Source organism: Triticum urartu, chromosome 7 (assembly GCF_003073215.2).
Source record: "Triticum urartu cultivar G1812 chromosome 7, Tu2.1, whole genome shotgun sequence".
Taxonomy (NCBI): domain Eukaryota; kingdom Viridiplantae; phylum Streptophyta; class Magnoliopsida; order Poales; family Poaceae; genus Triticum; species Triticum urartu.
In genome coordinates, this window is record NC_053028.1 from 599,529,909 (window position 1) to 599,542,697 (window position 12,789).

Here is a 12,789-nt window from a genome sequence, read left to right on the forward strand (position 1 = left end):
TACAGCGATCGCCCGCCGGGCGGCGGCACTGTAGCCACGCCCACCTCGGCGAAGCCCTCGTCACCAGGTTAAGGCAACAGTAACCAGCCACCGACAAGGCCCTGGACAGTGGGGCCTGCCTGTCGACCAAGGAGCCGGCAGCCGGCGGGACCCACCAGCCGGCGTGCCCCAGCAGCCGGCGCAGAAGCGGGCGAGCGTAGACACAGACGGCTGGTGCCCGCGCCCAGCCGGATTACCATTGTACCCCCGGGGGGTGGGCCTATATAAAGCCCCCGGGGCACCCATGCAAAGGATTGATGAGAGCTAGTTTTAGACACCCCATAGAGAGGAGAGGAGAGCAAGCCGTGCCTTTCTTCTTCCTCTCGCCAAACAGCTCAAGGAGGATCTTGTAGCCACTCGTTCATCTAGTGATCATGCGGACACCCCGCAGAGCAGCAGTAGGGGTGTTATCTACATGGAGAGCCCCGAAGCTGGGTAAGATTCACCGGCGTGCATGTCTTTGCCTCATCCCGCTTCCAGGCACCGGCGACGTCTTACTGGCTCCCACAATGATAAGCCACCCGTTGGCATATGTCGCACCTACCACCCGACATTTGGCGCCCACCGTGGGGCCAGGTGCACCGTCGTACGGAAACCCGTTCTGGACGGGAACCCTCTTCCTCCCCAGCGAGCGTAGCCAGCCCGGCATGCCCGATGGCGCTTGCCACGACGCGCTGCAAGGCATCGCCAATGTCCGCGCAGCGAGCGGCCTCGTCGATCTCCTTGATGAGACCCTCATCTCCGACGAGCTCGCCTCTGACGCATGCACCAACCACCTCGTCAACCTCCTCGGCCAGCTCCATGTCTCCGGCGAGCTTGCTTGGGACTTGGAGTCTGTTGGCTCCACCGATCTGATGCCTGTCGACTCCGGCACGGCCTCGCTCGACGCTTTCCCCACCGATGTCGCGATCTACAACGACCCTCTTCCCCGGGCCGATGGCTGCGACGGCGCCACCACCGAGGTGATGGTCATCGGCCACGGCGGCGCTTCTGGCGAGAACGCCCTCGACGCCCCACATGCAGCGGTCCACGATTTGTCCATCCCCCTCCCGGCCGATGCCGACGCCGAAGCACTGGAGGCTCGCCGCCTCGCCATCCTCGCGGAGGGCCGGAAGTTGGCTTCCATGAGACGCCTCACCGAGGCCCACCAGCGTGAAGCTGACCGCGCCGCCTTTGGCACGCCGCCCCCAGGCGGGCCAAGCCGAGCTGGCGTTGTCAGACAGCACGGCGCTGCCCTCGCCGACACGCTAGGAGTCGACCGCCCAGTCTACGCCACTCCGCTCGAGAACCTGCGCGCCGCCCAGGCGGCTGTAGACGAGCTAGACGGACTGGGGGCCGAAGAACTCCCCCACATGACCAGACGCATCCAGCAACTAATTGATGCAGCCACATAGCGGCGCGAAGCCGACGCCCGCGCAGAAATTCCTCCCCCGCGCCGAGAGCACGGCGCGACGTCTCGGATGCCGACTGCGGGTAAAACCCGAACGCGACACGAGAAGGAGCCGGCTGCCAGCCGAAGCCGAACCTGGACCTCCATCGAGCGAGACACAAAAGGCCGTCCCCGGGCCGTGAAGCGGCGGGGCAACCCGCCTCCACCTCCGCCTCGCGGGGAGAGATATCCCACCCCACCGCCTATCACACATCCGACTCTCAGCGGCCGACTAGGTCTCCGTGAAGGAGTCGGCGAGAACGACGCCCGCCATCGGATCGACTGCCTAGCGCGATCCCTGGCGCTAGAAGAAGAAGATGATGTCGGCCCGCCTTTCTTCGGCCCCCGCATCCGCGATGAGCCTTTCCCCAAAGGGTTCTCGCTCCCAAGAGACACGCCCAAGTACAACGGCTCCGTGAAGCCGGAACATTGGTTGATCGACTACTCCATAGCGGTTCGCATAGCAAACAGTAACAGGCGCGTTGCCGTGACGTACGTGCCCCTCATGCTGCAAGGCACGGCGCGGACCTCGCTCAATAGCCTCAGGCCCTACAGCATCAACAGCTGGCTAGACTTCATGGAGGCCTTCGTCCGCAACATCACCAGCACCTACAAGCGGGCTCCCAAGCCCAGACAGCTCTCCTTCTGCGTACAAGGTCCCGCCGAATCCACTCGCGACTACCTCAAGCGTTGGGCCGAGCTCCGCAACTCTTGCGAAGGGGTGCACGAGGTGCAAGCCATAGAATACTTCACCGCCGGATGCCGAGAAGGCACCCTCCTTAAGAACAAGCTCCTCTGCGACGAGCCGACTACCCACGACGAGCTTCTGGTCATAGCGGACAAGTACGCCACCGCCGACTCCTCAATGAATACTGAATTCCGGGTAGACGCGTCCGGGAAGGTAATCAACCCGGTGCCCAAGACGCCGGCTAGGGACTCCGGCCGACGCCCGTACCAGAACGACCACAAGCGCAAGGGCCCCGTGCCACTCTCCACCAGCCAGCAGGTGGCCACAGTCGAGGACAAGCAGCCCGAAGGGCGGCCCGCACCCAAGAAGCAGAAGGGCGGCAGGCCGGCTTGGCAGCGGGCTTTCTCCTACGAGCAAACTCTCGACGCCCCGTGCAAGTTCCACAGCGGCGCGAAGCCGTCCAACCAAGCAACCCGGAAGTGCCACTGGCTCACCCGAATCTCCAAAGGCGAAGGGCTCGTGCCGCCTCCACCTACTATTTTGCCGCCTCCGGCTCCGGAGCTGCCGACCGCTCGGCCAACAGTCGGAGCTGTGCACGGAGTTCCCCAACGAGCATGCCGCCTATGTCGTCTTTACAAGCCAGCCCGAAGGCCGGCGTAGCAGACGCCGAGAGCACCAAGAAGTCAACGTGGTCGCTGCCAACCCCGCCGAGCACATGCACTGGCCAGAAAAGCCTATCAGCTGGAGCCGGGCCGACCACCTAGAGGTGATGCCATCTCCCGGCTCTTATGCGTTGGTTTTGGATGCCACCCTTGCAACGGACAGACGCGCCGCCCGTTTCTCCCGAGTGCTGATAGACGGCGGGAGCAGCATCAACATCCTGTACCAGTGACACCCTAGAGAAGCTGAACGTCAAGACGAAGCAACTCATGCCTACACGGACTGTGTTCCATGGCATTGTACCTGGCATGTCCTACGCCCCCATTGGCAAGATGAAGATTGATGTTCTCTTTGGGGACAAGGATTGTTTCCGCCGAGAAGCGATCTGGTTTGAAGTGGTGGACCTGGAGAGCCCCTACCATGCATTGCTTGGCCATCCTGCCTTGGCTAGGTTCATGGCTGTTCCCCACTATGCTTACCTCAAAATGAAGATGCCTAGCGCCTAGGGCATCCTCACCGTAGCCGGCAGTTACAAGAAATCTTCTGAGTGCGCTGCAGCCAGCAGCCGGCTGGCCGAGTCCCTTGTGATTGCCGAAGAAAAGAAGATGTTGGACGGAGTCGTGGCCATGGCCGGCAAGCACCCGGCCCTGCCCCCCGATCCCAAGGAGTGTGATGCCCAAGGATCTTTCCAGCCGGCCAAGGAGACGAAGAAGATACCTCTTGACCCCGAGCATCCAGAAAGGTTTGCTGTAATCAGGGCAAACCTAAACAGCAAATAGGAAGGCGAGCTCGCCGACTTCCTCCATGAGAATCGGGATATCTTTGCATGGTCCCCTAAGGACATGCCGGGTGTTCCGAAGGAATTCGCCGAGCACAAGCTACACATCCGAGAAGGCGCAAAACCAGTCAAACAACCCCTCCGCCGACTGTCGGAGGAGAAAAGAAGGATTGTGGGAGAGGAGATAGCCCGGCTTCTGGCAGCCGGCTTCATTATGGAGGTTTTCTTTCCAGAGTGGCTCGCCAACCCGGTCCTCGTGCTAAAGAAGAACAACAAGTGGCGCATGTGCATAGACTACATGAGCCTCAAAAAGGCCTGCCCCAAAGATCCCTTTGCCCTACCAAGGATTGATCAAGTGATAGACTCCACGGCCGGATGCGAGCTGTTGAGTTTCTTGGATGCTTACTCAGGATACCACCAGATAAAGCTAGATCCGGCTGACCGCCTAAAGACCGCCTTCATCACGCCATTCGGAGCTTTCTACTACCTGACTATGACATTCGGCTTAAGAAATGCCGGTGCCACTTTTCAGCGTTGCATGCAGAAGTGCCTCCTCAAGCAGCTCGGCAGAAATGCCCACGTCTACATAGACGACATTGTGGTGAAGACGGAGAAGCGCGACACCTTGCTGGAGGACCTCAAGAAAACATTTGAGAACCTGTGCCAGTTCCAGATCAAGCTCAACCTCGAGAAATGCATGTTCGGAGTGCCAGCCGGCCAGCTCCTAGGCGTCCTGGTCTCTGAACGCGGCATCGAATGCAACCCAATAAAGATCAAGGCCATTGAGAGAATGGCGATTCCCACCAAACTTCGAGACGTCCAGAAGTTCACCGGGTGCATGGCCTCCCTGAACCGCTTCATCAGCCGGCTCGGAGAGAAATCTCTCCCCCTCTACCGCCTCATGAAGAAGACCACTCACTTTGAGTGGAACGACCAAGCCGACCAAGCTTTTCACGAGCTGAAGAAGATGCTGGCCACGCCGCCTGTCCTAGCGGCGCCAACTGAGAAAGAGCCCATGCTCCTCTACATTGCCGCAACCAGCCGGGTGGTCAGCACCGTCATCGTAGTCCAGCGCCCAGAAGAGGGCCAAGCCCAGCCGGTCCAGAGGCCGGTGTACTATTTGAGCGAGGTGCTGTCTACCTCGAAGCAGAACTACCCGCACTACCAGAAGATGTGCTATGGCATGTACTTCGCTGCAAAGAAGCTGAAGCCCTACTTCCAAGAGCACCCCATCACGGTCATATGCACCGCCCCGCTTGCCGAGATCATAGGCAGCCGGGATGCATCCGGCCGGGTGGCGAAATGGGCCATCGAGCTGGCCCCCTACACGATCTTCTACCAGCCTCGCACCGCCATCAAGTCCCAAGCATTGGCCGACTTCCTCGTCGACTGGGCTGAGACCCAGTACCTACCGCCAGCTCCCGACTCCACTCATTGGCTCATGCACTTCGACGGGTCCAAGATGCGCACCGGCTTGGGAGCCAGCGTCATCCACACCTCTCCCAAAGGGGACAAGCTCAGATACACGCTGCAAATTCACTTTGCCGCCTCCAACAACATGCCCGAGTACGAGGCGCTCATACACGGGCTCTGGCTTGCCAAAGAGCTCGGCATACGTCGGATCCTATGTTACAGCGACTCGAACTTGGTAGTCCAGCAATCATCCGGCAACTGGGACACCAAGGACGCAAATATGGCAAGCTACCGCTTCCTCATTCAGCAGATCAGCGGGTACTTTGAAGGATGCGAGTTCCTCCACGTACCGCGAGCCGACAACAAGCCAGCTGATACCCTGGCTCGAATAGGCTCCACTCGGCAGGCAATACCAACCGCTGTCTCTCTGCAACGCCTCCTCAAGCCGTCTATCAAGCCGTCTCCAGAGTCCGACGCGGCCTGACCCCGACGCGGCCGGGTCCGGCTCGAAGAACCAAGCAGGTGACCCGGGGACTTCGATAGTCGGCCCGGGGACGTCAGTAGGCGGCTCGGGGACTTCCGTAGTTACGCCCGACACAGGGACTGCCACACCCGGCTCGGGGACTGCGGTAGTCGGCCCGGGGACTGCACCAACACAACAGGCGGCGGCCGACTCCAGCATTTCACCACCCAGCCCGCCCGCCCTGGTCGCAGTAGCCGTGTTGGCAATAGAAGAAGTCGCAGCTCCATCATGGGCTCTGTCCATCCTCAACTTCCTAATAAACCAAGATCTGCCGGCTAACGAAACAGAGGCAAGACAAGTCCAACGCCGAGCCAGAGCATACACAATCATCAACAGAGAGCTCGTCAGGCGCAGTGTCACTGGAGTCTTCCAGCGATGCGTCGAGCAAGAGAAGGGCATTGCAATCCTTAGAGACATCCACCAAGGAGAATGCGGCCACCATGCAGCCTCAAGATCACTCATCGACAAAGCTTTCCGCCATGGGTTCTTTTGGCCGACGGCTTTGGATGACGCCCAGGAGTTAGTTAAACATTGTAAAGGCTGCCAAGTCTTCAGCTCCAAGCAACACATGCCGGCTTCGGCACTCAAGACCATTCCCCTCACTTGGCCCTTCGCCGTTTGGGGACTGGACAAGGTGGGCCCATTCAAGACGGCGCGTGGCGGCATGACACATTTGCTTGTCGCCATGGACAAATTCACCAAATGGATTGAGGCAAAGCCGATCAAGAAGCTGAATGGGCTGACTGTTGTGACATTCATCGCAGATATAACAACTCGCTACGGCGTGCCACACAGCATCATCACCGACAACGGCACGAATTTCCCGAAGGGAGCTTTGGCATGTTTCTGTGCGACGCAGGGCATCCGGTTGGACTTAGCGTCCGTTGCCCACCCGCAGTCAAACGGCCAAGTCGAGCGAGCCAACGGCCTCATCCTTTCCGGCATCAAGCCCCGACTGGTCGTACCACTGGAACGTTCGGCCGGCTGTTGGCTCGATGAGCTACCGGCCGTCCTCTGGAGTCTGCGCACTACCCCAAACAAGTCAACCGGCTTCACTCATTTCTTCCTCGTGCATGGTGCCGAGGCGGTCATCCCAACTGACATCGAGTTCGACTCGCCTCGGGTAACCATGTACACAGAGGCGGAGGCCAAGGAAGCACGAGAAGACGGTGTCAACCTGTTGGAAGAAGGCCGGCTGTTAGCCCTCAGCCGGTCCGCCATCTACCAGCAGGGCTTGCGCCGCTACCACAGCCGGAAGGTCAGACCAAGATCTTTCCAAGAAGGCGACCTCGTGCTCCAGCTGATCCAGCGAACAGCCAGCCAGCACAAGCTCTCGGCCCCTTGGGAAGGCCCCTTTGTCATCAGCAGAGCGCTGGGAAATGACTCCTACTACCTGATCGATGCACAGAAGCCGAAGGGATGAAAGAGAGACGACTCCGGCAAGGAGTCGGAACGACCATGGAATGCCAACCTCCTCCGAAGATTTTACAGTTGAAATGCAGTATGTATCACGCTAAATTTTGTACTAAGTACGAGACAATAGGCCCCCCGAGGAGAGCTCGGGGACTACCATCTTTTATCTATAAATGAAGAATATCATGCTTATGATCATGTCATTACAATTACTTTTTTCGTCCGGCACCGGGTTCGATTAGTCGGCCCGGGGACTGGCCGCCTTGAGTTATATTAGAAGTCCTACCCGCGGTCAGACAAGTAGTGTGCGGGCACCCAGGCCTTCTCTTGCCAAAAGTCGCAGTTCGAAGAACCGGCTGTCCGGCTGGCAAGAGCTAAAGCCAGGAAAGGACGCCCACACGAAAAACGGCTAGGGACTAACGGACTAATATAACAACAGCTGGTTTTTCTCCCACCATCGAACGACTACCAGAGTAGCCGGCCGGCCGGCTTCCAGTCACCTGGCTTCAATCTAAGAAAGCTCGAGTACTTGCCTTCCCCAAAAATATAAGAAAATAAATATGGCCAAGTTCTTCCTTAGCCGCAGGCTGCAGAGCAGCTGCCGGTTGGGAAGGCAACAGCTAGGGGAAGGCGGCAAAGGAAACAGCCTAAAGATAAAAAGCATATGCGAATGGAAGCCAAACACACACACGATCATATTCACACAAAAGGCCTTCGAAAGGCCAGCATTCAACATAGTTTGAATACACCCCCAGTGGGTGGAACTACGCAAGTTTAACAAAAATTGTTCGAAGAGTAACAAGCAGGAAAAGCAAGGACGGTAGATTAAGCCAAGGGAGCGACTGGCAAGTCGGGCAGGTCGGTAGAGATGGCAGTGCTGGCCGGAGGAGTGGTCGGCTGGCGAACCTCGGCATGATCACCACCTCCCGCAGAGGGCGCGCTAGCACGCGCCTCGTTGCTGGAGGCACGGTCAGGCTGGGGCTGGCTGGCCGCTTCACCGGCCGGCTCGACGTCTTCGCCTTCCTCCCCTTCGTCGTCTTCACCTTCATCGCTGGAAGCGATCTCCTCCGCCGAGTCCTCACCCGCTGCCGGGTCCAGCCCAAACCATTCCTCCGGCTGGGCAACGCCGTCGTCATTTATTTCAGGAGCAAAGACGCTGATGTCAGTGCACTCGGTGATCTTCGAGGCACGCTGAGCGATAGCCGGCCGCACCTCCTCCATCTCCTCGTCGGCCTCCAGCCGCCAGGTGCGCAGCTGGTCCAGGTTCAGCTCGGGATACCAGGCTCGGACGAACTCCAGCGCCCGCCCAGCTCCAAGCCGGGCCACCGATGCCTTCCAGGCCTCGAAGCGGCCAACCGCAACCTCCAGCCAGTCGGCAGTCCGACTCGGGTGCGGGGAATCGTTTCGCCTGGCTAGAGGGCGGCCAACACCTGCGCCCCGGTGCGCTGGAGGCGGCGGAGCATGCGGTGAGCCGGCTGCAGCCGGGCTTGGACCGCCAAGAGTTGCTCCTCAAGCGTCCGGCTCACGTCCGGCGCGATTTTAGCCCCCGCCTGCCGGTGCGCCTCGCGGTGGGCCTTGATGGTCTGGGTGGCGAAGACGGAGTAGCCGGGGAAGTAGTCTGCACAAAGAACAAAAAGCAGCACAAGTCAGAACACAAATCAGGGGGCAAGGGCCAAGCAAGGAGTGAGGAAGGCGGCTTACCATCGATCAGATCCTCAATCCGGCCGAAGCCCTCGCTCAGCGCTTGTTTTGCCTCAGCCCAGCCCGCCGCTTCGGTCTCGAACTCAGCTTTGAGGGCGTCCTGGCTGTCCTGCGCCTTCTTCAGGGCCGCTTTGTGGCTCTCCTCCTAGTCGGCCAACTTCTTGGCCAGGCGATCACGCTCCAAGACCAAGGCATTGTACTCGGCTTCTTTGGCGCGAAGGGCGGCCTGGGCCCCGCTGAGCTGCCCCCTCAAGTCGGCAATAGCTCCTGCAAGCATGAAGACAAAGGAAAAATCAATAAGGAAGAAGTCGTCAGGGAAGATCCGACCCAACTGCTCAGCAGTCGGCCCGAATCTCGGGGACTACACCCAGTGGGTGCACTGACGCGCCCACACAGGAGATGAACGAGACAAAGCACCCACTCCGGCTGTTGGTCAGGTCCTCGGTTTTCCGACCCAGCTCCTGAGCCTGGGAGTTGAAGGCAGCAGCACGGAGGATATGGTATTCTTGGAAGATCAGACAGGATGCAAGAATAAGATAGCTGTCAGGACCTAGTAAGTTCCAAGCCGCCTGCTCAGCAGCCGACTCCGAACTCGGGGACTACACCCAGTGGGTGCGCTGACGCGCCCCCACGGAAGAAATCAAAAAAACAAAACAACCAAGGCCAGAGGGCTCACCCGGATGACGGCCCGCATCGCGAGGAACTCTTGGGTGTATCGCTGCAGTGAAGCGGCCTGGCTTGAAGCCGGCTCCAGACCTCCTGGGCCGCCGTGTTCAGCTCGGCCGTCCCCCCGCTGGGCGTCCACTCGGACGTGCTGACGCTAACCGCCTCCAGGGCCTCCGCCGTCTGGTCGGTGGCCGCAGCTCGGTGCGGTCCCGGCGAGGAGGTAGCTCCCCCTGTGAGCCGGCGAAATGCCGGCTGCACCTCGAGGCCGGCCCCTGCCTCCGGCTCGCCCCCGGCCGGCTCTTCTGGCGCCGCGGCCGGTTGGCCGCTTTGTCCCGTTCCAGTCGGCGCCGTCTGCGGCGCCTCCTGCACGAAGACCACGAGGTCCTCCCTCCTCTCCATCACCGGCGGGTCTTGGTCAACCTCCTCAGACGGGGGCACGGGGATGTCGGGGGCCACGGCGCGGAGAGGAACGACGAGCAGCGGAGGCTGGTCATGCGAGGCCTCCGCCTCCGTCTCCGCGGCTGCCGCCTCCGCCCGGGCCTTGGCCGCCGCGTCGGCCTGCTCCTTCGCCGCCTGGGCGGTCCTTCACTCCACCGCCTCCCGCTCCTCCCGCGCCTCCCGTGCGTTCCGCTCCGTGGCCTCCATGAGGTCGGTGCGGGGATCCACGCGGCAGTATCCTGAGAACCCTCCAGTCGAGGGAAAGCGGTGCCCTGCCCGGCGAGCAAAGAAAGATTTAGAAGAGCCTCAATCGAACAGGACAACAAAAAAATACAAGACGTTCGACGACTTACGCCGAGATCGCCTGCGGCTGTTTCACCGCCTTGCGGAAGCGGGCCGCCTTCACGGCCGCGTCATCCCGCTTGGTCGCCGCCGTGGAACCCTTGGATTTCTTCGGCCGGCTGCCGAAGAAGGTCGACTCGGCCCGGCGTTTTTGCGCGCCGCAACGGGCAGCCGGCGTGGCAGACGGGCCCGCGCCCTGATGATCAAGCGCCGGCTGGCGGTGCGGGGCGGCTTAGACCTCGTCATCATCCGCCCAGTCCTCGAGGCCGGCCCTGATCCCCGCGCCTCCTGCCTCGTCGCCTTCCCCCACGATGGCATCTTCCATGGCGGCCGCTACCAGGTCCGGATCATCGACGTCATCCACCGTGCTGTCGGGCAGGAGCTGGCGCTCTACCCCTGCGGCCCCGGCCGTCGGCGGAAGAAGAGGGTTCTGCTAAGGGCAAACCAATTGATCAGAAGTCGGCCATCATGAGGCCGGCTACAAAAAAGAAGAAAAACTTACAGCGGAGGGTTGGCGCGAGAATACGGCCCCTTGTCGTATCGCCAATGCTCGGCGAGCTTGCAGTTGGAGATGTAGTTCACCATGTAAGACACCTCGGCATGAGGCATCTCCCTGGTGCTCAGCCGGCACGGGTCGAAGCGGCCGCTCATTTGGCAAATCATGTGAGGCCGGCCTTGGAGCGCCACCAGGTCGGCTCCGGTCAGGCCCTCCGACTGGATCATCACCCGGAGCCGGGAGACGGCTGCGTTCCCGGCCTGAGACAACGACCTGGCCCGGTAGCTCCACGAGGGTTGCCTCCCAGCCGGCGGGCCGGCTACGTAAGCCGGCAGGTTGACGAAGTCGCCTTGCTGGGCGACGTTCTTCACGTAAAAATAGGACTTCTGCCAGAGCTTCACCGACTGGATCAGCGGGATGGGCGGGAACGGATTGTTCTCGCCCGTCCGCCTCATGGCAATGAAGGCTCCGCAGGGGGCGGGCACGCCCGCGACAACGGTGCCGAGCTTGCTCTGGAAGAATTCTCCCCAGAGCTCGAGAGTGGGGAGAACCCCAAGAAAGCCCTCGCACAGGGTGACGAAAGCCGACAGCAGCATCACCGCGTTGGGCGTGAGGTGATGCGGCTGGAGGTGGTAAAATTCAAGAAAAGCGCGAAGGAATCCGCTCGCCGGGAGGCCGAAGCCGCGCAGGCAGTGCGAGCGGAAGATTACCCGCTCGCCCTCCTCCGGTGCCGGCGAAATCTCCCTCGCCGGCGCACGACGAACCCGGACGTAGTTCTCACCTGGCAGACGCCGCGTCCGGCGGAGGAACTCAACGTGGTCCTCGTGGACGTTGGAGCCGTCCCACGAGCTCGACAACACCATGGGAACGACGCGGCGAGGAACAAGATGATGTGACAGTGGAGACGCGCACGACCCCGCTACGGCGGGACCAGAGGAACCGAGAGGTCCGACGGCGGAGCGGCGCGGCAATGGGTCGTTGCGGCGGCAAAGGGAAGAAGAAGGAAGGTGAGAAGGGGCGGAGCGAGGGAGAGCGTGCGAGCCTCTGCCGCTCCCCCTCCTCCCCCTACTTATAGACTCGCGCGGCGGAGCTGAGGAGGCGTGGTGTGGGGGAACGTGGGATCAACTGCGCCCACTCCCCCACGTTCCGCGATTATTGCGCCCTGATGGCTTAATAAAACCGCCGCAGGAAGGCGAGCGGTCCGTTGTGGGCCGCAGAAGATCCGCGCTCGGGCCAAGGCCTAGGAGTGGCGGGCCCAGGCCTGCGGCGGCATCCCATCGCGCGCGTGCGTTTGCAGGTTTTCCTTGCCACGTGGCCCGCGGGATGGCACGCGGTCCGCTCGCAAGCCGACTCCCGTTCCCGCTTACAAGAAACAGAGCTTTCCGAAGACGGCGCGCATAAGCAAAACCGGCTTCTCGAGATAGGAAGCTGACCAAGCTTCTCGTCCCTTTGTCAGCCTTGAAGCTCGATCAGCTTTGGGGACTACTGTCGGAGTAAATGACCACGGGTAGCCTAGCCGGCTCCCCCTGGCCCGTCTGAAAAAATTACGAGCCGATCCGGCCCTCAAGAATCCAAGATGTGGGGCCGCCTTCCCCTTGCCGGCTGTCTCCCAGGCCGACTATCGGAAGGCGGCCCGGCTTTAACCCTCATGAAGAAAGCCGTGGGAGGGCCGGCTCCAAGAAGCCGGCCACGAGAAGGCCGACTCCAAGAGGCCGGCTCCCACAAAGCTGTCAAGATCATACCCTCGAAGTCTGCATCCACATAACGGCGATGTGGCAGGGCGTGGCTACAGTAAAGCCTGCCACCCCCGAATCTCGGAGCACGCGTGGCACAGTGCGCCGTACGGGGTGGCCATGACCCGTCCGGCGCGGCACTGTTGCCACGTTGACCCTGACGCCACCCACGATGGGCTGTCAGCGCGGCCCACGGGCGTTGGGCCCCTTCAGGTAGAGAGACACCCGAAGGCGGCCAGGCCTCCCCCAATCGGCCCAAGACAGGGCCGGCTCCCCGCAGCCGGCTTGCTTCCTCCCTCGAAGGAGACAAGCCGCGGTGAGGCTACAGCGATCGCCCGCCGGGCGGCGGCACTGTAGCCACGCCCACCTCGGCGAAGCCCTCGTCACCAGGTTGAGGCAACAGTAACCAGCCACCGACAAGGCCCCGGACAGTGGGGCCTGCCTGTCGACCAAGGAGCCGGCATCCGGCG